This window comes from Siphateles boraxobius, unplaced genomic scaffold (assembly GCF_051911475.1).
Source record: "Siphateles boraxobius isolate OS27281-9 unplaced genomic scaffold, OSU_SipBor_1 7, whole genome shotgun sequence".
NCBI classification, from domain to species: domain Eukaryota; kingdom Metazoa; phylum Chordata; class Actinopteri; order Cypriniformes; family Leuciscidae; genus Siphateles; species Siphateles boraxobius.
Genome location: NW_027509197.1, coordinates 35,926,741 through 35,950,194, shown reverse-complemented (window position 1 = coordinate 35,950,194; position 23,454 = coordinate 35,926,741). Strand labels below are relative to the sequence as shown.

At 37.3% G+C, this 23,454-nt stretch overlaps 1 protein-coding gene across 17 annotated transcripts in view; it reads left to right on the top strand.

Annotated features, from left to right (window-relative positions):
- Window positions 1-23,454, top strand: part of tns1b (tensin 1b) — a 252,192-nt gene that overhangs the window by 52,721 nt on the left and 176,017 nt on the right. The gene's annotated exons all lie outside the window — the stretch shown is intronic.

The window sequence follows — 23,454 nt, the reverse complement described above, 5'->3', positions numbered from 1 at the left end:
ATTTCTAAAAACTGGATATTTAGTGAGAAAAATATGTAGGGCGGGACTTAATTGTATCCATTGGTAATTGATTGGATAGTGAAAAGGGGGCGTTGCCAGTGTGATATCACGTTGTCAGATGGAAGGCTGAAAAGAAAAGTTGTTGCAGAGAAAGTTAGAAAGAAAATTCATATATATATATATATTATTTGAAATAAATGCACATATAAACAAGGCAAAATATGAACAGGGACATTTATAAAGTAGGTAAAAAAGTGTGCATTCTATTTCATTTTAAACTGTGCTAAGGTTGGATGAACATGGGATATTAAACCCTTAATGTTTTGCACTCAGGAAATATGCGTAAAGACCACTGAGACGAGGTGTTGCTTACACACGTTCTCTGCCACTCAGCCAATGCAAATATTGATGCATCTTGAGCTGTCTGAGAGGTCAAAGAGCTTAGTGCAGTGATCAATGTCCATTAACACTCTAGATCAATCAACAGCAAACAAGTTGCCCTGTACAGTGAGGAAGTGGCTGTGGTGCCGCCCAATCTGGAACAATTCTGCATTTTATTTTATTTTATTTTAATAAAATTTTGTTTTTATATAAAAAAAAATCTAATGGTTTGCAGATCCTTCTCAAGATAAATATTCAAAAAATGTAAATATTGATCTATAAAATAAAGGTTCAGGTAAATACTCATTCCTCTCTGTGCATTACGGTTGTCTCTAGTAAGTCACCTTTGATTTTCTCTGACTAATGAGTCTGTAGTCTTTGAAGTCACTCGGCGTATGATTTACTCCTGCACCTCTCATCATTGTTGGCCTTTGAATTCCACTTTAATGACCTCATGCTCTACAAGCTCTTCATCCTTCTATCAAAGCTGCCTGTGAGGGGCCCCTATAATTTTGGCAAATTCAAAATTAGAACATCTGGTTTGCCTTCATAATGGATCAGCCACAGTTCTTCATGTACTTCTAGGCACGTGTCTTGTGCATGTTTTCTGGGTTTTTGTGTGCATTAGAATTGAGCAATAGAGTGCATATAGTGTGTGTATTAGTGATGATTTTGCAGGTAAATAATAATTATGCAACACTGACTGTCATTAGACAATTTTCCTGATCATTCCTTGTTTTGTGTTTCCTCAGTTTGCAAAAAAAGTTGGCACATTGATTTTATTGACACTAGTATGTCCGAATATCATGAATACTAGAGTTTACATCTCATAATTATGGTACTTTTGATGAGATCTCAATGCAGCATAAACTTCAGTATTATAAACTGCTGTTGGTAGGATTGGTTAAGATGAATCAATTGATTCAGTTGAGAGAATCAATTCAAAACTGCTTCAACAATTTGTTTCATTTATCACACTAAAATGCGGGTCACTCTGTAATTTTAATATATTTAAATGTTTTAGTAAAAATATATTTAGATAATATAGATGTTAATTTCTATGTATGTTTTATTGGTGCATATTTATTTATTTATTTATCACTCTTGTGTTTATTAAGTGACAAACTATCTGAAAAGCATGCTTTATTTTTAACTAGATTTTTATTGTTTTTGCTCTAAACATGAATTCGCTTAGGAATGAGTGGTTCTTCCTAAATAACCATTTTTAAAGGGGTCATATAATGCCATTTTCATACAAGTTCATTTGATTCTTTAGGGTCTAAATGAAAAGTTTGTAATATACTTTAATTAAAAATTTTCATTAGTATTGTAAGAAAACGCAAATTTTACCTGGTCAAAAACAGCTCTGTTTTCAGCATGCCATTTCAGTGCATATGCATTTAAATGATAATGAGCTTCGCTCACTCCGCCCCTTTGTTCTGCGGGCGTTCATAACAGCGTTATGATCCACCGCACGTGGAGTGTTTCCTTGACAACAGTTGAGGGTATAGGAAAAAAATGGCAGCGGGAGTCTCTGAGGAGGACACATCTGTGCAACCATAGACATCATATAGAGACTAGATGCCCCATTGGCCGCTGTGGCGCAAGAAATGCGGCCGCCATCTTAAACCGGTCATACTCCTATTTCAATTCAATTCAATTCAATTCAAATTTATTTGTATAGCGCTTTTCACAATACACATTGTCTCAAAGCAGCTTTACAGAAAGTGCATTTCGGAAATGTACATAGAAAAATACAGTTAGTTAATCATGTATTAATTTATGGCATAACATATCGCCGGCTTTGAGTCGTCTCTTCACAGGCGTCGAGTCGTCTCTTCACAGGCGTTGGGGCATCTGAAGTCTCCGTGAGAGGCTGGATACAAACTGGAGCTGACGAACGCTATTTACCTCGGGACTAGCGTCCCGAGATAACAGCAGAAAGGCAGATGGGAAATAATTAGCATAGCTGATGTTACTTAATGTTATTGCATTCGAACTGATTCAGCAGTAGTATTAAAGGTTAAGCATTAAGTGAATGCTTGGTTAAAGAGATGCGTCTTTAATCTAGTTTTAAACTGGGACAGCGAGTCTGAGTCTCGGACAATATCAGGAAGGCTATTCCAGAGTTTAGGAGCTAAATGCGAGAACGCCCTCCCTCCTTTAGTGGACTTAGATATCCTAGGAATGACCAGAAGCCTCGAATTTAGTGATCTTAAAGAGCGCGATGGATTGTATGGCGATAGAAGGTCTGTTAAATACACAGGAGCTAAACCATTTAGGGCTTTATAGGTCAGTAGGAATACTTTGTAATTGATACGTAACTTAATAGGTAACCAGTGTAGAGATGATAAAATAGGTGTTATATGATCATATTTTCTTGATCTAGTAAGAACTCTAGCGGCTGCATTTTGCACTAACTGTAGCTTGTTTATTGAGGATGCAGGACAACCAGCTAATAAAGCATTACAGTAATCTATTCTCGATGTCATGAATGCATGAACTAGCTTTTCTGCATCAGAAACAGATAGCATGTTACGTAGCTTAGCAATGTTTCTAAGGTGGAAAAAGGCTGTTCTTGTAATATATGAAAACAGCCTATTTGCGTTGCATAGCAGCAGTAGATGCCAGAGCACTGTGCAGCATATTCCTGCTCAAATCGGCGGACCATCATTCGGGGATTACTTTTCACAAGTAAGATTTAGCATTTAACATTACCGTACTATTATTTGTATTTTGTGAGTAAAATATTCAATGTGTCCTGTATCGTAGCTACGTGTATGACCTTTGCAGCAAAAGTACCCGCGTGAAAATCAGTTCGGTATTCAGTGAGATATGATTAATTAAATGCACTGGCAGCTCATTGCACCTGCCAAACAGATTACACTGAGCGGAGCGGGTGACCGGTTTAAGATGGCAGCCTCACGGCTAGTCCGCGCCAATAGGCAGTAGCGGTCGATAGGCCAATATCTATATGATGTCTATGTGTGCAACCGTATCAGTTTGAACCGAGGTCGGAACAAGATGACGGCCCGAAGAAGTTCGACAATTAAGGCTCGAACATGACGTTTCTGAATGGTTGGTTATTATATTGTCACTTTGATCTATATTTGTGTACTGGCAGGGTAGAGTAGCTTAGTGAGATGTACGAACGCTATGTGTTTACTGATGCAACGTTAAGTTATACGTACTCAGTTTGTAATAACACAATAACTATAACGCGTTGTTCATTATAAACGTGGGATTGTGAATTATATTGAGAACGTCATAGCCTACATAGAAAACATGCCGTATGTAGGCTACCCTGAGTGTAAACCTTAGCCGCATTCATCGTGAAGCGATTTGCAAATATTAATATAAAGGTTAATAAAATGTTACACTTACTTTTTCTGGAGGATCAGCAGGGAGACATGACTAGTTGGTAACGATTCTTTTTTCAGGAGATGCTTCTTATCAAAATCAGCTTTATAAGTTACTTCCTTCGTTAATAAAGCAGTCTGGTTAGAAACGATTTGCGAATCGCGCAAACATGAAAGCATTGACGTTGCTCGTGGGGAATATTCCCTTCGAAAACAAAACTCAGCCACTGCGTCTTCAGCGGTTCGGATTTAGGAACATCAAAATTACTGCCGTGTTCGTTATTACACCCAAGAACAGAACACCACAATCGCTTAGACGCCATTCTGCTCCAGCATATCAACAATGACGGAATGTGATGACTGACAGCTCGCCCAGGGCAGGGATCTGTTGAAACGCTTCTGTCAATCAACAATCGTGGGAGGGGCGTCCGATTTAGTGACGTCACAAAATCGAACGGCTCAATTTGAGGCAGGGGAAAACATATAAGGAGATTAAAACAAAAACACTGGATATATTTTTATCATTATATGATGGTTGTGTACAGGCACTGCCAACACACATTTCAGTACAATCAACTTGAAAAAGTGCATGTACCATTATATGACCCCTTTAAGACATTTCAGAGCAAATTCTTAAATATTAAAATGTTGTTTATTTAAATTGTTTCAAAAAACCTATCGAGAGGCATATCAAATTTTGTTGTAAGTCTGAAAAATGCCACTATATCTTAGTAGCTATATTTTGCAGTCCTTGTGTGTCATTGTACCGGAGCACCATGTGGAAAATGAAACTGTAAGTGACAGTCCGGAGGGAGTTGTCCCCGTTCCTTCTGAGTACATTAAAAGCCGTTTAACCTTCTCTGTTGATTTATGATGCGAGTCCGACCCGTGTTCACTTCACCGGGCAGAGCTGCTCACTAATCCACTGCTGTCAATAGAGTTGGATTCTAGAATGTCTCCTGATCACCTCCCCTAGTTTTCTTATTAATATCTCACTGTGCCCCATTATTCTGTCATCCTCTCTGATTTTTCCCATGTCTCTCTTTCTCCCTTTCCCTTAATCCTCAGTCTTGCTGAGTTGCCAGTTTTGATTCTTCTTCGTCTTTCAGCATCTGTCAGAGATAAAAGTCTTACTGCATGTTCTAAAGTCTTAGGGATTAGATGGCTTGACGGCCTGCTCCCTCCTGGTTCAAAGTTTGATCAGTAAATGGACGGTCTATAGGCGGACCTTAGGTTTGTCATCTGAGAGGTAAATATTTGCCAGCTGAGGAGCTGTAGTAAGTCACAGGATGTATCTAATGCCTCTTAGGCAGTTTTTGTAATTCATCAGAAACTCATTAATGTCTTGGCGGCATTTCTAAAGGGATGCCTATCTGGGGAGTCATGTGGTTTTCATCATGTCAAACTTTACTTGATTATTCTTCATTGGCGTTCTTGTTTTGTCTCAGTAGGGGGCATTATTTGATGCGAGTTCACTTTTTTTTAGTTCATAAGCAATGCGCAACCAGCATCTCAACTAAGCAGGGCTGTTTCTTAGTCTTTGTGAGTGGAACCAAATGTTTGGTGGTTTTGATGGATATTATCTCATTTTTCACTTCTCTGCCCACTCAGACTATCATAAGGAAGAAACACTGTATGCTTTAAAATATGAGAGAGATTCCCTTCATTCAATGATCACTTTAAGGAAGTAATTTTAATGTTTGGGTAGCAAGTTTTGGCAATTTGTTCTGAAATGTATTTAAGATCTTAGCAGCAATTTTAAAAAGCAGAAATATCACTAATTTGGCACCAAATATTTTGCTGTTTGGATTTAAATAGGCAAATACATTTATGGATTGGATCATTAATACAGTGATTATTATGTTTCTAGCATGTTATATGTTTGGGAACAGTTCTTCTAACTCTAATTGATGGAGTGTGTAGCTTTTAATTTCTTAAACTTCCATGTTGGAAGACACATCATGGCCATATTCCAGGATGACAATGTCAAGAATCATCAGGCTCAAATTGTGAAAGAATGGTTAGAAGGAGCATGAAGAATCATTTTCACACATGAATTGGCACCTCTTAAGTACAGACTTTAAATTCATTGAAAGTCTTTGGGATGTGCTGGATGAGACTTTACAGAGTGCTGGACTCTTACATTGTCAATACAAGATCTTGACTTAAAATTGATGCACCCCTTGAAGGAAATAACATCACAACATTTATTATAGTCGGGCAGTGGGTCACATTCCGATTCAAAATAAAGTGACAGTATGGATGGCTTCAAATAGGATGTATCAAACGCTCCCTTGAGAGTGTTGACTTTAGGTACTCTATCCTTCTGAGTGAGTCAGGCCAATGGTTTTCATGTTCAAAGTGAAATTTGCCCTGTCTCTGCACACTGTTGTATCTGAGCTTGTTTCTTTAGTCCGTAAACAAGAGTTTGCATATTTGAAAATGCAGACCCTAGTTCTCAATCTGTCCTTCACTACTATAGTACATGACTGTAGCAGTGTGGTGTTTTTCTTGTCATTGAATGATATGCAGGAATAAGTGCTGTGGTTAGTCACACATCAGCAACACACCAGAGGCCTCGAGACGGAAGAGGTGGTTGAGCAGATGATGTGAAATTTAGCGGTGAGCTGCTCACTGAGACGAGAGAGAGAATGATACCTGTACTTTGAGATTATTAAATCTGTTGCAATCATGTAAACAGTGATAGGGTACCCAGACCACCTGACTGGACCTCCTACATGGACCTGTTAGGGGTCTTACAGATAACCAATCATGTTTTGCTCTTTTCTTTAGTTCAGACTGGTGAAGTCCGTGGCTTGATTTTGAAACAAATTTTGTTTTGGTGGTCTCCTACAATAGGATTATATGCATCCAAAAACACTTTATTTTTAAAAAACTTTAATTTTCTCACAATATACATTACAACACCACAACTTTTCTCACAGTTTATTAAACCGTTTGATAAAGGATTTTGGTCTCTCTAGAAGCGCAGAAAACAGTGTCTTCTCGAAATGCAGACAACCCAAACCAAACTCTTCCAAGCCCTCAGCAACAACTACAGTGTTTGAGGCTGGGTCAAAGTAGATATTGTTTGCGGGCAGTCAATAAAACCATAAGTTGACTGCAGTCTGCTTGTTACTTTGCACCCTTGCACAATCCCACTTGTCAACATCTTGATCACAATTGTTTCTCAATCAATTCGACTGTCTGAATTGTAGCCAGCAGCAAATAAATATATTCTTCCACAAAGACAGTGACTTTGTTCAGAATGACATACTAATGCACTTCTCTTAATATTTCTGCAGTACGCATATTTTCTGTATGCATGGTCCTGGTTGACCTACAACATTTAACACAATTTTAATTCCATCAATCGTGACATCAGGTGACAACCGTGTAGCATACTACTGTTTACAATGTATATTAACCTAGTCCAAGTAGTTTTTCTAAAAATACTTTTTATTCATTACACTTCATGCTGAACATAGCCATTATGCCAAAGTCTTGTGGCAGACTGTTTATATTTAGCTTTGTTTTACCAACTCTATTTCAATTCTGGATCTGGAATATGACTCTCAGTTCAGGTTATGTCCCAGGAACCTTATTTTAGCTGCTGAAGAATGACCAAGTGTTGTCTCTTGTTGGCCTGTCCTATATTGGTTAATGTGATTCAGATTTTGTGACCTCGTTTCTATCTCGGGACATGTGTCTATGTCCCACCAGGTGCTAGATTGCACTTAAAGGGACAGTTCACCCAAAAATGGCACTTCTTTTGATATTGATGTTGATCCAAACCCGTTTGCTGTTATTGTTTTTGATGGAAATCATTTTTTATTAAAATTAAAATAAAATACAAAAAACACTCAAAAAGCACAATAAATGTAATCCACATATAACTTGTGCACCATATTCCAAGTCTTCTGAAGTCATATGCTTTGTGTGACGAACAAACTGAAATTTAATCTGTTATTCATTGATAATTTGTACCTCTGATGGTTTGAGGATTTCTTATGTGGTGCTTTTGTGTCCTTTTTGGAGTTTGACATCCATGCTCCTTTTGAGTTGAACAGGTGAAACAAACCACAATCACAAAACAACAAAACAACAACAGCAAAGTGGTTTGGAACAACATGAGGGAAAAGGTGAGGCTATGAGGCTTATGAGGCTTTTGAACACTTGGTGAAACCATGGAGCATGGCCTAGAAGTCTCTGATTTATAGGTGAGCATCTACAACCCCATTGCTGGCAGAGATCTGGTGTTAGTTTCCTTATCATGCCTCTGAGGCCAGTGTGAATCATGGTAATTGGCACAATTTAGGATGGCATGCTGTACTTTCTACAGAGAGATGTAAATTACTGCCAGTGAACTCTGTTTCACTCTATACAGACGTAGAAGAATGCTTCACTTCTAATAGCCCTCATTTATTTTTCTGAATTGCACAATATGCGATATTTATTTTCATGAGGATACATGTCACCGAGGCCTGTGAAACAGAACTTTATTTGGTCTTGATAAACACAGGCACTGATTGATTCTTGAAAACATGCACTGGTGGTCTTACGTGGTGATTTATATGCATCTCAAGTTTCTTTAGCTGCCTTGCATGGCTGTGATAAAGATATGATTCTTCAGCATTGTTTTGCCATAAAATTATTTTTTTATTGCGTAATACAATTAGATGCATGTTTCTGTTCTAATAATGTCTGTTTACTCTTGTGAAATTTTGCTCAAACATTTTCTATTTACGCTTCTTCACAACTTTTTTTTACAAAGTCTAAAATTACAGAGCGTGAAAAAAGAATTATGAGCATGAGTATATAAACATGAAGTTTGTAATATTTTATATTTTTTATATATATATATATATATATATATATATATATATATATATATATATATATATATATATATATATGTTGATTTTAAATCGAAATCGATCGAAATTAATTTCACAATCTCAAAAATAAAAAATTAAAAATGGAATCGTCGATGCTGCCACGCCCCCATGTCGCACCCGTGATGGAAAGTTCGGATCGTTTTACTGACTATTGTTCAATCTCGTTCATCAAAATTAACTTAAATTCAAAATTAAATCTTTTTTCTAGTCATTTCAGGGGCTTTAAATGTTATATACTTTTAACAGGCAAATTCCCCGAACAGATCCACCCAAGCAATCTTGATCATATTCTGAATTAAGAAATCATTACAATGCAGTCAAAAATAATTTACAGGGAACATTAATAATTACTTGACCTTCCGAGTCTTTTGTTCATTTGTTGCGTGACAACGGATCGTTCATGAAAAAAAAACACACGTGTTGAAAGGCTGTGAGTCCTCTAACTTGGATTCTATGCCCGAGCCCGAACTTGGCCGATATTTCCCGTCACTATCCTCGGGCCGGGCTCTTGATCTATAGACGTGCACTCCCAACGCAATAGAGTGCGGCGCGGGACTAGATTTGATGGCCGAGTGCGAGCGCGGGCGGTAATGCACTCACTCGTGTGTGCGGGAGAATAAAACGATTCGCGGGACTCCCGAAAACTAGAAATATCTGTGAATAAATATGTGTTGATTTCTTGAACGCAATGGCCAATCATAAGCATTTAAGATAGACTCTCCTCACCGCTCAAAACTGACTTTTTGTTCAGTGCTGAATTCTGTAAGCTGGCAAATCCTCTAATCATAACAAACAAAGTGTAGGCTATATATTATGAAAGATTCATTGTGCAGTCAGCTTCATTGATAATAAGAGAGATGTGTGAGATTGCGATGAACTGATGTCAGCTTTTTTAGGAGCAACAGCAACCTGTGCTTTAAAAAAAAAAAAAAAATCGAGAATCGAACCGTGACCTTAGAATCGAAAATGTAATCGAATCGAGGATTTAGAGAATCATGACACCCCTTATATATATATATATATATATATATATATATATATATATATATATATATATATATATATATATATATTTTTATTAATGTGCATGCAATTTTTCACTAAATTAACAAAACAAAGTGATGTTTCTATAAGTAAAAAACAATATTTACTAAAATTTTTAATTGAACATTTAACAGCATGTAATGCCGCACATTAATTGTTGCATCAGAGACATGAGTCGACTGACAGAGATGGAGAGCTTGAACTGATTCACAGAAATTAAATGTATACTCACAAACTTTTCAGGGAACATTTATACAGCATGCATTCTTGAATTCAGTTTGCATGCCATGAGCATAATTCTGATACACATTATCACCATTCACCATTAAATATTCAAAATACACTTGGGATCTTCCTTCAAGTCTGCTCATGCTCACACATAAAGTTTAAGCTGAGTTATTGTATGATGAATGGATATGATTTGTGACAGGTGTGAATGTCCATGACGATGTCATGCCATCACTCACTCCACGGCCTCTGCAAACACCAGCTTCAGGTTGAGGATTTTATAAATGTACTTAACTCTAAATGTCAGATTAAGTGAGTAATTTCCTCTTCCGGATCTGCCTCTTTGAAATGCATTTAGGTTAGATGGGGGATGAGAGAACAAAAGAGAAAAAATGGAATGCCTGAGGAGAAGCAATGCCTAAATGAAAAGCAGGTGACCATCACACAGTAAGTAAGAGGTCACATTCTGATCCTTCCCCCTCAGAGAAAGAAAGAAAGAGAGAGAGAGAAGAAATAGAGTGATGATGGAGTTGTTTTATTCATGACCCATCTAAAACATCTTGTGGTGGTTTGTGGCGATATCACTCTCTTTTTTTGCCTTACAAAAATATCCCACCACTTATATTCTTACCACGGCTGTATTTATTTGTTGAAAAATACAGTAAAAGTGTGTAATATTATTTCATTTTAAAATAGTGAATTTGAATGTATTTTAAATAGTCATTCATTCCTGTGATGCAAAGCTGAATTACTCCAGTCTGCTGTGTCACATAATCCTTTAGAAATCATTCTAATATGCTGCTTTGCTGCTCAAGAAACATTTCTTATTATTATCATATCATTATGTTAAAAAAATAGTTGCTTATGATTTTTGTGGAATCCATGTAAAAAAAAAGCAGGTATATTTGCTTAATAGAATGCTGAAAAGTACAGTATTTATTTGAAATAGTACAGACATTTATAATGTTACGAAAGATTTATGTTGCTTTTGGTTAGTTTAATGTGTCCCTGCTGAATTAAAGTATTAAAAATTATACACTTCTAGAGAACATTTCTTAATATTTGTTTTTCGTTTTAACAAAATGTTGAACTTCCAGTTTCCATATGATGCCTCCATGTAGAGTTCCATAAATGTGTCTGTAGGGCATCATTTGTAACCGCAGCTCTTGTACTATGATTAAGTGTCTATTCTCAGAGTTCAGGAGGCAGTCATTTGTCTGTGACTGTGAGATATTGTAAGAAGTGACAAATAAGTAGCTAGTAATCATGGCTTGGCAGCCATGTGCAGCTGGTGAATGATGGGATATCAGCCCACTTTTAGGAGCTTTAGGTGATGCAGACCACCAGTGACGACTGGGATTGTGATGCTCAAGATGGTTTGCAGTTTTATATAGATTTTATATATATACGTGTGTGTGTGTGTGTGTGTGTGTGCGTCTGTGTGTGTGTGTGTGTGTGTGTGTGTGTGTGTGTGTATATAGTGTGTTATACAGTTGAATGCATGGAATAATTTTAACTCATGTCATTATAATAGTTCACCTTGTCGACCATTGTTCTACTTTATGAATGTCAGAAATTCCAATTCTGGAGTTTTCGTTTGAATTCTGTGGCAGCAGATTTTGAGTGAGCCTGTCAGGCCTTATGTAATATAGAGCTCTCTATGGCAGTGTGGGATATCAGAATGTCGCAAGGGATTTAGATGATGTAGACCTCCAGTGACTCTCAAGAATGTTTGTGGTGTTTTCTGTAGCAATATCCCGTGTGGACATGCATATGTGTTTTGTTTTAAAAAGGCCTCATAGGGCCAGTATTCTAAGTGGTTTGACAGGAAAATCCAATAAATTCTTGGAGTGATAAGCAAGGAATAGTCATCCACTCTGTCATTTGTGTTTGTAGATGAGGAGCAGTGGGTGGTCATGGATATGTTAGTCGTATATGAATGCAACATCAGGAAGAAAGAGTATAAAACATTAATGAATACCCGGGACTGAAGGACAAGTTAGAAAGAATGTGGCAAGTCAAGTGAAGCCGGCGTAGTTCCGGCAGTGATGGGGGCTCTGGGCTGTGACATCCCAACCGGAATAATGGCTTCAGCAGATCCCAGGAAAAATGACTTAATCTGGGTCCTGAACAGAGCGATCATAAGAACAGCTCAGACACTGATCTTCAAGTTCCCAGGACTAAAGATTGACAGAGGAAGACCACCTGCAATTTAACATGTGTAAAGAAGGTGAATAATCTTTTTTTTCTTTTTCTATAGTGATTGACTGATATCAACCTGGCTGATAAATTAAACATTGAAATATTCTGGATTGTCTTATTACAGAAGTATCTACCTTATGTCACTTCTAAAATCTACCAACATTGTTGTCAATGGATATAGTACACTTTTGAAAGTTGTTTGTAATTTTTAGTATTTAAGTTATATTTTAAATTAAGTTATATATATATATATATATATATATATATATATATATATATATATATATATATATATATATATATATATATATATATATATATATATATATATGCCACCCAGCTCTGTAGATATTGGTATCGGCATCTACCATAAACAAAATAAAATAATTATTATTATTTTGGCACTACTGGATCTTATGGAAGCTTGTTTCCGCCACAGAATATATATATAAAAAAAAGGTAACTGTGACTTTTCATCTCTCAAATCTGAATTTATTTCTTGCAATTGCAAGTTTATATATATTGCAAGATGAAAGTCAAAATTATCTTTTATCAATTAACAATTAACCCACAATTAAATTGTTTTATTCCATGGTGGAAACAAGCTTCCACATGATCTGGCACTGTAATAATTTATACTTATGAATTCTATAAAATATTCTAAAAATATATTACATACTGTATATTAATATATACAATATATTAAATATTTAAACAAGTTGTGCTGTGAGGTTTCTCTGAATAACGCAGATATACTGGTATGTACAGCTGGCTCAAGAGAGGTCTGTAATCTGGGTCTGTATAAAAGGAGTTTATTGTGAGAACTGGTGAGAATGGCTCACTTGTCATTGCTCGAGGATTGGGCGAGAGCGCGTCTGCAAACAGCGGGAAGTTTGACGCGAGTGACGAAAGGCTGTAAGAAAAGCATATGCGGAAAGCCCTTACATGGAGAGGGTTTGGGAGTGTTTTATGCAAATGATGCCGCTCATTTCGAATACTCCAAATTCACTTACATCAGAACGATGTTAAGAACAAATTCATGTGCCTACGAACGTGTTGTGAATTAGGTGGAGATTTTTCGTGAGAAGTTCTCCTGTGCGCAAAAATACAAAGTAATCTACGCAATTATTAATGAGTCCCCTTCTTCTGACTATAAGTAACTTTGCAACTACGTCAATTTATTCTACTAACCCAAATCCAAACACCTAACCATACTAACAGTTTAGTCTACTAATACTCTAATAAGAGTTAGTTGACGTAGTTTCAAAGTTACTTGGTAAATAGAATGTCTAAAGTGGAATATAAAAATAAAGTGTGGCCTAACATTTAAGCAACAAAAGTAGAAACATCATAATTATAGCATTAGAAAGCTGAAACTTTCTTATTTACTTAAGTTTATAAAACATATTTATCTGTGAAAGTTATTTAAAATGATTTGGCAGGTTGCACGTGCTGTCTTGAAAGGTTTATACATTATCTCTAAAAATGTATTATTGTATGGAGAAAATGAATGAGATTCTTCCTTCAGGAACCCTGTAGTCGTGTAATGTAAAGGTTAGTCTGGGTCTCAGTCGCCCGCTGGAACTGTTCCAGCTGTCTGATGAGCTTTGACTACATCAGCCTGTCTTTACTGAGATGGGAACTGGTTTCCGTCTGTCATCCTCACTACATCTCCTCTTCCTGAGGAGCCCCGGTGGGATAGACTGATCCCGGTCCACAACACTGGCCGGGGTAGACCAAGGGATTGGGGAGCAAATCCCTACACTATACAAACACACTCATCGTAATAAATAAGTTAATGAGTGTCTGGCCTTGAGTACTGCTAATATAAACATTTAGGCATTGATGATTTATATTGCATTGACTGGGGCAGATAGTGGTTAATTCGATCCAGATGGGAAGGGGTTTTGTGCTACAGCGTCTTTGTGTGAGGTTTGTTTAAAATGCTTAAACAATTGCAACCATTTGACCCAGGATGTTTGAAAGAAAGTGAAATGTCCCTCAATAATCAGTCATTCATGTGTCTCTGCAGTTGGAGGATAGGGTTTTGTAGAGAGATGGCAGCCAAAAACAGCCAGGAAATCCAACTTACAAGTACAGAGCAAATCAAAGTCTTCTGATTGGTCGAAAAATAGCATCCCACTGTCACAAATACAGGTGGTATACCTCGTGACACCAGCAGTATTTGAGTGATGTAGGGATTTTTTCCATGTGCTCTTCCATAAAAATCACTTAGATGGATAATATATTGGTACCAAATCAGCTAACTGCCAATAACTTACTCATTCATTCATTCATTAATTCATTCAATTAATTTTTTTATATATAATATTTTATAATATTATAATATAATATATAATATAATATATACTGCATATGTGATTTTTTTTCAAACTATCTCATGATCTAGCATGAATTTAAACGGATAGTGATATACTGTAAAATAGATTTGACCCTTTAAGTGATTTTCAGGGACTAACAAACATCCCAGATGCCTCATCCTCTATTTTAATAAGGACTTATTTTGTAAAATTCAAACAGCATAGCTTTTATGTATAACAGTAGCCTGACGTCATCATACTCAGATTCTAGTCAGAATGTGAGTCTGATACTTCTCCATTGGGCTGTGATTATGGGGCGTGTGTCAACCAAACCAGGAAATAAAAGGCCTCTGCACTCAATTGGATAGACCTAGAACCAATCAGAGCAACGGAGTAAGTGACATATGTTGAGAGATAGATTAAAGTTGATAGATTAAACTTTTTGCGAATCCCATAAGAAGGACGGCAAAAACATCTTTCCCATCGACAAATGCCTTGATCGCGGTTCTCTGTTCCTCTTCTAAAATGAATGCGCTGTCTATATCTTCTATAACACACGCGATAGCGGAATATACACAACTCAATTCTCCAGCGGCAGCCATGAATTCAACCCAATCGCTCTGATAACGTGGATGGTTACGTTACCGTTGCTCATCTGTCCATCATCGTATAAACCTGGCCCTGACAATTTGATTGGTCCGAACAATTTCCTGTTCGGGCATAATAGCTCCTCAACGGATCGAGTCCAAACCGAACTTCCCGACCTAAAAAATTTGTGGGTGGAGTTCGGGCTGGCATCCAGGCTAGTATAGCAGGTTTCAAAAGGAAAATCTATCCATATTTCATTTATAAATATTATGATATTGTCAAAATTCTTTTATAGCATACAAACTATTTGTCATTTTTTACATTTTATTTATTTTATAAAAGTGTATATATGTATAACATTGTAATGAATAAAATCAATCATAGCATTATTTTAAATGTCATTGTTTATGTATTAATGCAAAATAGTATTGTTTATAATATTAGCCATTCATTGGTAATTGGCCATACCATGAAAGTAATTATAGGCCAGAACTTCAGTATCGTGCATTCCTGTCATTTAAATGATTTTGTTTGGCAGTCTTTCCTAATTTTTATGGAGGAAGTTTAAACCTCAGTAATATGTTTTAGCTTTTTTCACTTAAAAGACTTCACTCAAAAATGATTTGTTTGACAAATATAACCTGTCTCATGCGGATGTTGTAGCAGAACTTGATCGGACCCTTGGGCTCTCTCTTACACTTTGAATTCCACGAGTCATTGGCCTTCCTCTCAAATCAATGCCGCATCAGTTCTTGATGTTCTTTTAATGCTTCTCTTGTCCTCGGATGCTCTGGGGGCTCCTCCTATGGTGAGCGAACCCCCTATGGTGCTCAGAATTTGGTTTCAAACCCTTTTTAAAGAGCAAGGAGAGGGAGATGTTCTCTGTGTGCGTGTGTGGATGTGGGGTCAAAAAGAGTGGAAGGAAAGGGAGGGGGCAAGGTCAAAGGTCAGACCCCCCTTGCTGAGAAATGTTTTTGTGAGCAGAAGAATTGCAGCGTTGTGAAAGAAAACATTGTGGTGGGATGGGTGGGGGTGGGTATCCCAGAGAGGCCAGACCCTCTTAAACCCCAGTCAGGTACAGAAAGTGGGATGTCTCAGGGCGAGGGGAAGGCAGCAAGCAGGTTGGGTACTTCCAGGCAGTCTTGTGCCATGCCGTTGAGATGAATGGGAAGGCCAACGACTGGTTTTCTCCAGGTATTATAGATCTTGAAGACAGCAAGATTGGTTGAGGTTGAGGTTGAAGCAGGGAAGGCAGGTAGTTAGAAGGCATCAAACACTGGTCACCGTGATTTTGCCAAGTAAGAAATGTTCCTGGATCAACAGATTTTGCCGATCCTGGAACAACATTCCCATCTAAAAAATATAGTGCTAACCATATCCCTACCCCTAAACATTCCCACAACTTAACCTTACAGTACATTCAGAGCAGTGGCGGTTCTAGACCATTTCAACTGGGGGGGCCAAGCTGGGGCCAGTTGTACTGTTAGAGGGGCCAGTTACATATAGACCTCATTGTTGTCATATCATTTTCTGCACGGCACTGCAGGCATTAACAGGCAAAATATCATGTTTATTATCATTCAACAATGTATTTGCATTTCCATTATATTTTTACATTTGCATTACATATTCAGTATTAGTCACAGTAAATGTAATTGACATGATGTCCTTCTTTCTCTTGATTTTGGTGAGAACTATAGAGCAATGGGGACCAAGAAGCTTATTAATTAATTTACTGAAAATAACTGACTTGCTAGGTAACTATGTCTAACCGTTTACAGGGTTCCTGCACACTTTTTAAAGTCAAATTTAAGGCTTTTTAAGACCTGAAGAAATCAAAATGCATACCATACATTAGGGGTGTGCAATATAGATAAAAATATATCTCAATATTTTCAATTTTTTGTTCAAAATTAGATGATATTTTACTGATTGTGTTTTTGTGCTGGTGCCATGGCTGGTTTAGGCCTGTTGTTGACAGCAGACTCACAAAGATATTCATATTTTTGTAATATTCTATGCAGTGGTCAGTTAACAGCAATTTTTTAATTAATTTAATTTGCCACCTTAAATTGATTTCCAGGGGCATTTTCACCTATATATATATATATATATGGATATTCTTTCTAAACTTATTTAGAGTTTTGAATCACCTTTTATGTCAAATACTAACATTCAAATTATTCAGTAATTATACTTATTTATACAATAATACTTAATTATACAATAATTATACAGTACCACTGTTACCAGTCAAATTAATTCATTCAATCAAAATCCATCTTTGCAGTGCAGTCTAGAGGTGACACAGAAGCGGCATTAATATATTTACACTCCATTTACAATTGCATAAATAAACCAATGAGATTTTTTTTTAAATCAATATTTAAATATGAAATGATTTGTAATGTTAACGTTTTAATTGAAGGGTACTTTAAATATGAAACTAAAACCGCCAGTAGGCGGCGGCAAGTCACGGTCTTAATAAGTGAGTTGAGGGATTCATTCATTCAACCGATTTGTTCAAACGGCTGATTCATTCGGGAATGGAGCAAGTTATTCGTTCAAAACGCGGATTTCAGTCAAGAAATCATCGCTGTCTGTTGCATTGAGACTCTGCTACGGTTTCATTTGAAATTATAGTCGGCAAAAAAAATTTTCCCCCAAAAAAAGGGAAAACAAACAATATTGACAATATTGTGTCTAAAAAGTGACTCCCAATGTTAACTTATTGTTAATTTAACTGTTGTATAACATCAATATCACAGTTGCAATTGTGCACGGGAAAACGGCACTCTTGCTGATTTGATATTCTAATATAAGAACATAATATGATATAAATATAAGACATAAACTAATTAGGGGACATAGCCTACCTATGAACTGCACACAGCAGTGAAAGGACGATAGACACATGCGATGTCAGCTCACAGTGCATCGTATACAGTTAAAACATTGATTACAATATCATAATAGACAATACACATCGCACACCCGATACGCACATAAAGAATGAACTTGCAACTGAACTGACATTTACCAGCTTTCTCCTTCTCTCCTCTCTCGCGTGCAGGAGACAGACGTTATTCTGCCGCGATTCCCACGAATGTGATGCGAATTGTCACGTGAACAAGCAAATCCACAAAGATAGAATAAAAAAAATAATACACATACAACGATAGCAAAAAACAGTTTTGTAAAAATTATTTCACACTCCACTTTTAGGGGGGCCACAAGGGGGGCCAAGCTTGTTGTCACAGGGGCACGGGCCCCCCTGGCCCCCCCTCTAGAACCGCCACTGATTCAGAGGGAAATGATAGGTGAATAAGAATGGTGTAGAAGCTCCTAACCCTTTTTTAAGCCTAAACTTGACATAAACTGTAAACATGTCTCTCATATCTGATTGGTTGATTAGAATGTTGTTCCAGGATCAACAAAGATGTTGATCCAGGAACATGTTGTACTTGGTGAGATCACGTTCACCGTCAAACACCAAATGGAGAAGACAAATCTCCCCTCCCAATTCCAAATACTCCCAGCTCTCCACAAAAACTCCCTGTTCCAAGATGAAATGTGAACAAGAAATATAATCACTGGAGAAAATCCAGATAGTCAAATCACTGTTTTGGTTACATGTTCCAGAAATCAAAGGCTTTGTGTATGGTTCCTGACAGGACATTTTAAGAAACATCTCACTGTCATTGTATACTAGTGTTGACATCCTAGTAATCAAACTCAGCGCTACCTTTTCCAAATGATCTAATGATGTGAAAATAGTTTGGCCAACAGGGTCCATGCCATAAATCAGAGTTCATGAGATCTACTGGTAATGGACTGTACACATGAGCCTGTTTGCCATGTTATTAGCAGTTCTTCATAAGATGCTTACCTTGTGCTGCACGGTTTGTGCTATGGACATGAATGATGTTGCTGTCTAAAAGATGGGCCTGATGGTTTTTTACCAGCAAATAAAACACTGACAAACAAATCCCATAGATTTGCACCGAAGAATGAACCCAAGCCAAATTTTGGCTTTTTTGAGAGACTTAGACCAGAAAGCAACCACATAGAAGACCATAGCAACAACAACCCAAAAACACCCCAGCATTGTTTTGGCATTAGAATATCATAGATGCACGGGTGTGGACTTTTTAGGCCAGTGGATTGCCGGATCCAACCATTTTATCCTGGCACTGCTTATAATGGATACATTGGGATGGGCTCTTCCGATATGTAGACATACTCCAGCATTGTGTAGGCATGCTTTGCATGGATTTCTCACATGTTCTTGTCATTTTTTCCAGCTTCTTAGGTTCATTCACAGGTGAAGATGTTTTGTGTTTTTGCATTTGTATGGTCCGAGGGAGTGATTGATGTATCAGGTAAACACAAGAGGGTGGATTTTAAGTGTTTGTGTGTGTGTTTAAAGGATTTATGAGAAGACTTTAGGGTGAGTGTATTTGTATAAGGTGATTTTTAAGGGTTACTTTGAGTGTATGTGTGGGTTTTGTTAGATTTATGTTAAGCCCCTGTGTTGAGCATCGTACGTTGAGGCAGATATATAGGAATGAGTAATGTTTAACGAGGCTAAATGATTGGAGAGGGAAAATGATTTAAGGCCACTTGGAGGTTTAGCTTTAGAGAGCTTTACTGAGCAAACACCTTCACCTCCACAGCCGGTGGAGAATACGACGGGACTCGGGCAGAAATCATATTCATGGATTACCGGTAATGTATTAATGATTTATTGACGTTACGGAAGCCGTTGGAGCGGAACAAGGCCGCTGGAGCAATTGCTAATGAGAGACAAGCTCGAGAGCTGTGGAGCTTTTATTATGCCTCAGAGCGCTTCCGCTGCTTCCGGTCATACGTATATGGGGGTAACGAGTGTGTTCGCTTGGCGGCTTCTATATGAGACACTTGTTGCACACTGCATTGAGTTAGATCAATATTAGGCATGGTAAAAATGGTACTCACGGTAAATCAATATTTCTCTGGATTTAAACATTGTTAGAAACATTTGGGATAATGTAAGTAAACAAATCAACAAAATATTATTAAATTTATACATTGTTAGCTAACTGCGCAATGTACATTGCTGCAATAAATAACTTGGACACAGTCACCTCTGATAACGGATCACTGTAAATTGTAATATAGAAACATGTATTTTCTGTAAAGCTGCAAGGTGGCCAAATACATTAGGAATGTGTGTGTGTGCATTACAAGCTGGCTTGTTGGGGCTCTGTGCTCCTATCTGCTGTAGCATGCTGCTTTTATGAGGATGTGTTTAAGTAACCACTGCTGTAATTTAACATCACTTAAGGGCAGATCTGAATACCCTGGAATGACTTCATTCACATAGTTAATTTACAGATTAAACGCTAAGAGGATTGTAGGTGAATGGCTGTATTCACCACGCCTCACAGGACGCCTACAGACACTTTCCCATGCTGTTTGGCGGGGTTTCACGTGGAGAGACCAATGCTTTCCAACTGTACTAGGACATAAAACCTGACACCTTAACGAATGACCCTACATCTGTTTAGTATCAGCCTTGATTTACTCACACTTCAATCCCATTCTTAAAACTATAGGAATGTCATTGCATTATATAACATGTTGAATTGATTATACCAAAGGACTGTGTAGATTTAAAATAGTATAGTAAAATACCATTTCAAAGAGTCTACTTCCTTTTCTTACTTACTTTTTGTGCAGTATTTAGTATGTATAGATCACCACTTTATCCTACAATGCAAAGCACTCAACTTGTTTAACCTTCCATTTCTAGTTTAAATTAACCTGAAAATTATATCAATTGTGCTTTTTCTAAACTTATATGTAACATAGTCAACTTCTAGCTACCATCATTTGTCTCCAGATGTCACTTGTTTTGACCATGCATCTAATTCAATGTCCAGGATTTGTCTTTTAAGTGTGACTGACTTAAGTGTGCAAATACTTTTTCTCTGAGTTTCTGATGGTAACACACCTCCTTCCCTGCCTCAGCGCTGATGGCCGTGTGTCCAGTCTTTGTCCTGTCGAGCTGAAAGGATGGAGAGAAAGTGAATGTGTGTCAGAGGGAGTGAGAGACAAAAAGAAAGAAGCTTCTGGGCCGGGTAGATGAAGCTTTCAGGAGCTAAATGAGGATGTATTAGCAGGCACATTGATACATATGGCTCAGTTAAAGATCATGTTCTTCCATTCTCGTGTTACTTCATTTATTCTATTGAACACCTCTTCCTGTTTGTGTCCGGCCCCACTGCAGCACTGTGAGAATAGTGTTATCTTTCTCCTCCAGCTTTTCTTGGAAACATCTTACCTTACGTCAAGTTTGAGCAAAGCCATCAAAGAGAATCACAGGTGGCTTTACAGCAGCGTCTCTCTCTCTCTCTCTCTCTCTCTCTCTCTCTCTCTCTCTCTCTCTCTCTCTCTCTCTCTCTCTCTCTCACACACACTCACACACACACACACACACACACACACACACACACACACACACACACACACACACACACACACACACACACACCCATCTGGAATCACAGTTGTCCTGTAGTCACTGCGTCTGAGACCAGGTGCTTGTGGTGGTACGGTTGTGGGAAAAGTTTTCTGCTCTAGAGTCGGACACACAAGAAGGGACAGTGTCAAATATGAACTACCTGATTTTACAGAGCTAGATGTGTTCCTCGGTCAATATATATTTTGTTGATCCTGGGACAACATTCCTGTGCGCAAAAATTTAGTCTTAATCCTATCCCTACCCCTAAACCTAACCCTGCCCATAAGTTATCTCTAAAATCAGAGAGAAATAACAGTGATGTTATTTAACTTTGTCCCTCAAATCTTATTGGATGTCTGGAATGTTGATCCAGGAACATGTCCCTCAGGTTTTGCGTCAACTTGGGCTGATATTTTATTTTCACAAAGACCTTTTAGGTTAATCAAGCATTATGTTTTGGCTGTTATGTGTCCTAAAAACTTGTAGTTTTGTAATCCCTCCATGCCTTTATTATTTTTAATAATAATAATAATGCATTACATTTATATAGCGCTTTTCTAGGTATTCAAAGCGCTTTACATATGGAAGGGGGGATCTCCTCAACCACCACCAATGTGCAGCATCACCTGGATGACGCGATGGCAGCCATGTTGCGCCAGAACGCCCACCACACACCAGCTTTCTGGGCAAAACGCCTTCTCTTTTTCTGAAGGACATCGTGACCACAGAGAGTCAGGGCCTTGGTTTAACATCTCATCTGAAGGACGGTGCTCTTTGACAGTATATTGTCCCCATCACTATACTGGGGCATTAGGACCCACACAGACCACAGGATGAGCGCCCCCTGCTGGCCTCACTAACACCTCTTCCAGCAGCAACCTAGTTTTCTCAGGAGGTCTCCCATCCAGGTACTGACCATGCTCAGCCCTGCTTAGCTTCAGTGTGTGACCAGTCTTGGGCTACAGGGTGATATGGCTAAGATAGATTTAAAGATATTTTGGTAACACTTTACAATAAGGTTTCATATTTTAATATGTACTAAGAAGGAACAATACTTCTAAAGTATTTATTAATCTTAGTTCATGTTAATTTCTATATTTACTACAACATTATTAAGAACAAAAGTTGCATTTGTTAACAGTAGTTAATGTACTGTAAACTAACATGAACATTTACTTTTTTATTAATATTAACAAAGGTTTAAAATGCTGTAAAAATATATTGTCATTGTTATCTTGTGTTATTAAAATGCATTGATTAATGTTAATAAATGAGACCTTATTGTAAAGTGTTAAGTTTACATTTTTCCCTTGACTCATTTTACTTATTGTAAACATTTTGAACCTAATTTGATACGTTTAAATATCTTAAAAATGTAAAATTTTGAATTCAGATGTCACTCCTCTGTTCAAGAGTTTTTTTCTTTTTTGTGTGTGTTTTTCCACCAGCTTTTAACTGGTTTATACTTAATAATAAAATGTGTCTTTTGCAGTAATATTTTGAAATTTTATTGAATTAATATTATTCATTTAAAATAGCTATTTTCTATTGTAATATAGTTTAAAATGTATTTTATTCCTGTGATGCAAAGCTGAATTTTCAGCATCATTACTCCAGTCTGAAGTGTCACATGATCCTTCAGAAATGCAGGTTTGCTGCTCAAGAAACATTTCTTCTTATTATTAATGTTGACAACAGTTGTGCTGCTTAATACTAAATACTTCCACTTAACTTGTTTATACTTAAAACAAACAAACCAACAAAAAAATATATACATGTAAAGATGAAACTTGATATAGCCCTATATATGGAGCTCTTGATGGCTGATCACCTGTGTCTTCATCAGTGATGTAATAAGGGCTCTGCGTAGATGTGTGTGTTTCCGCTGCTGTCTGAAGTGCATGTCCTGCGCTGTCTGGTGTCTCCTC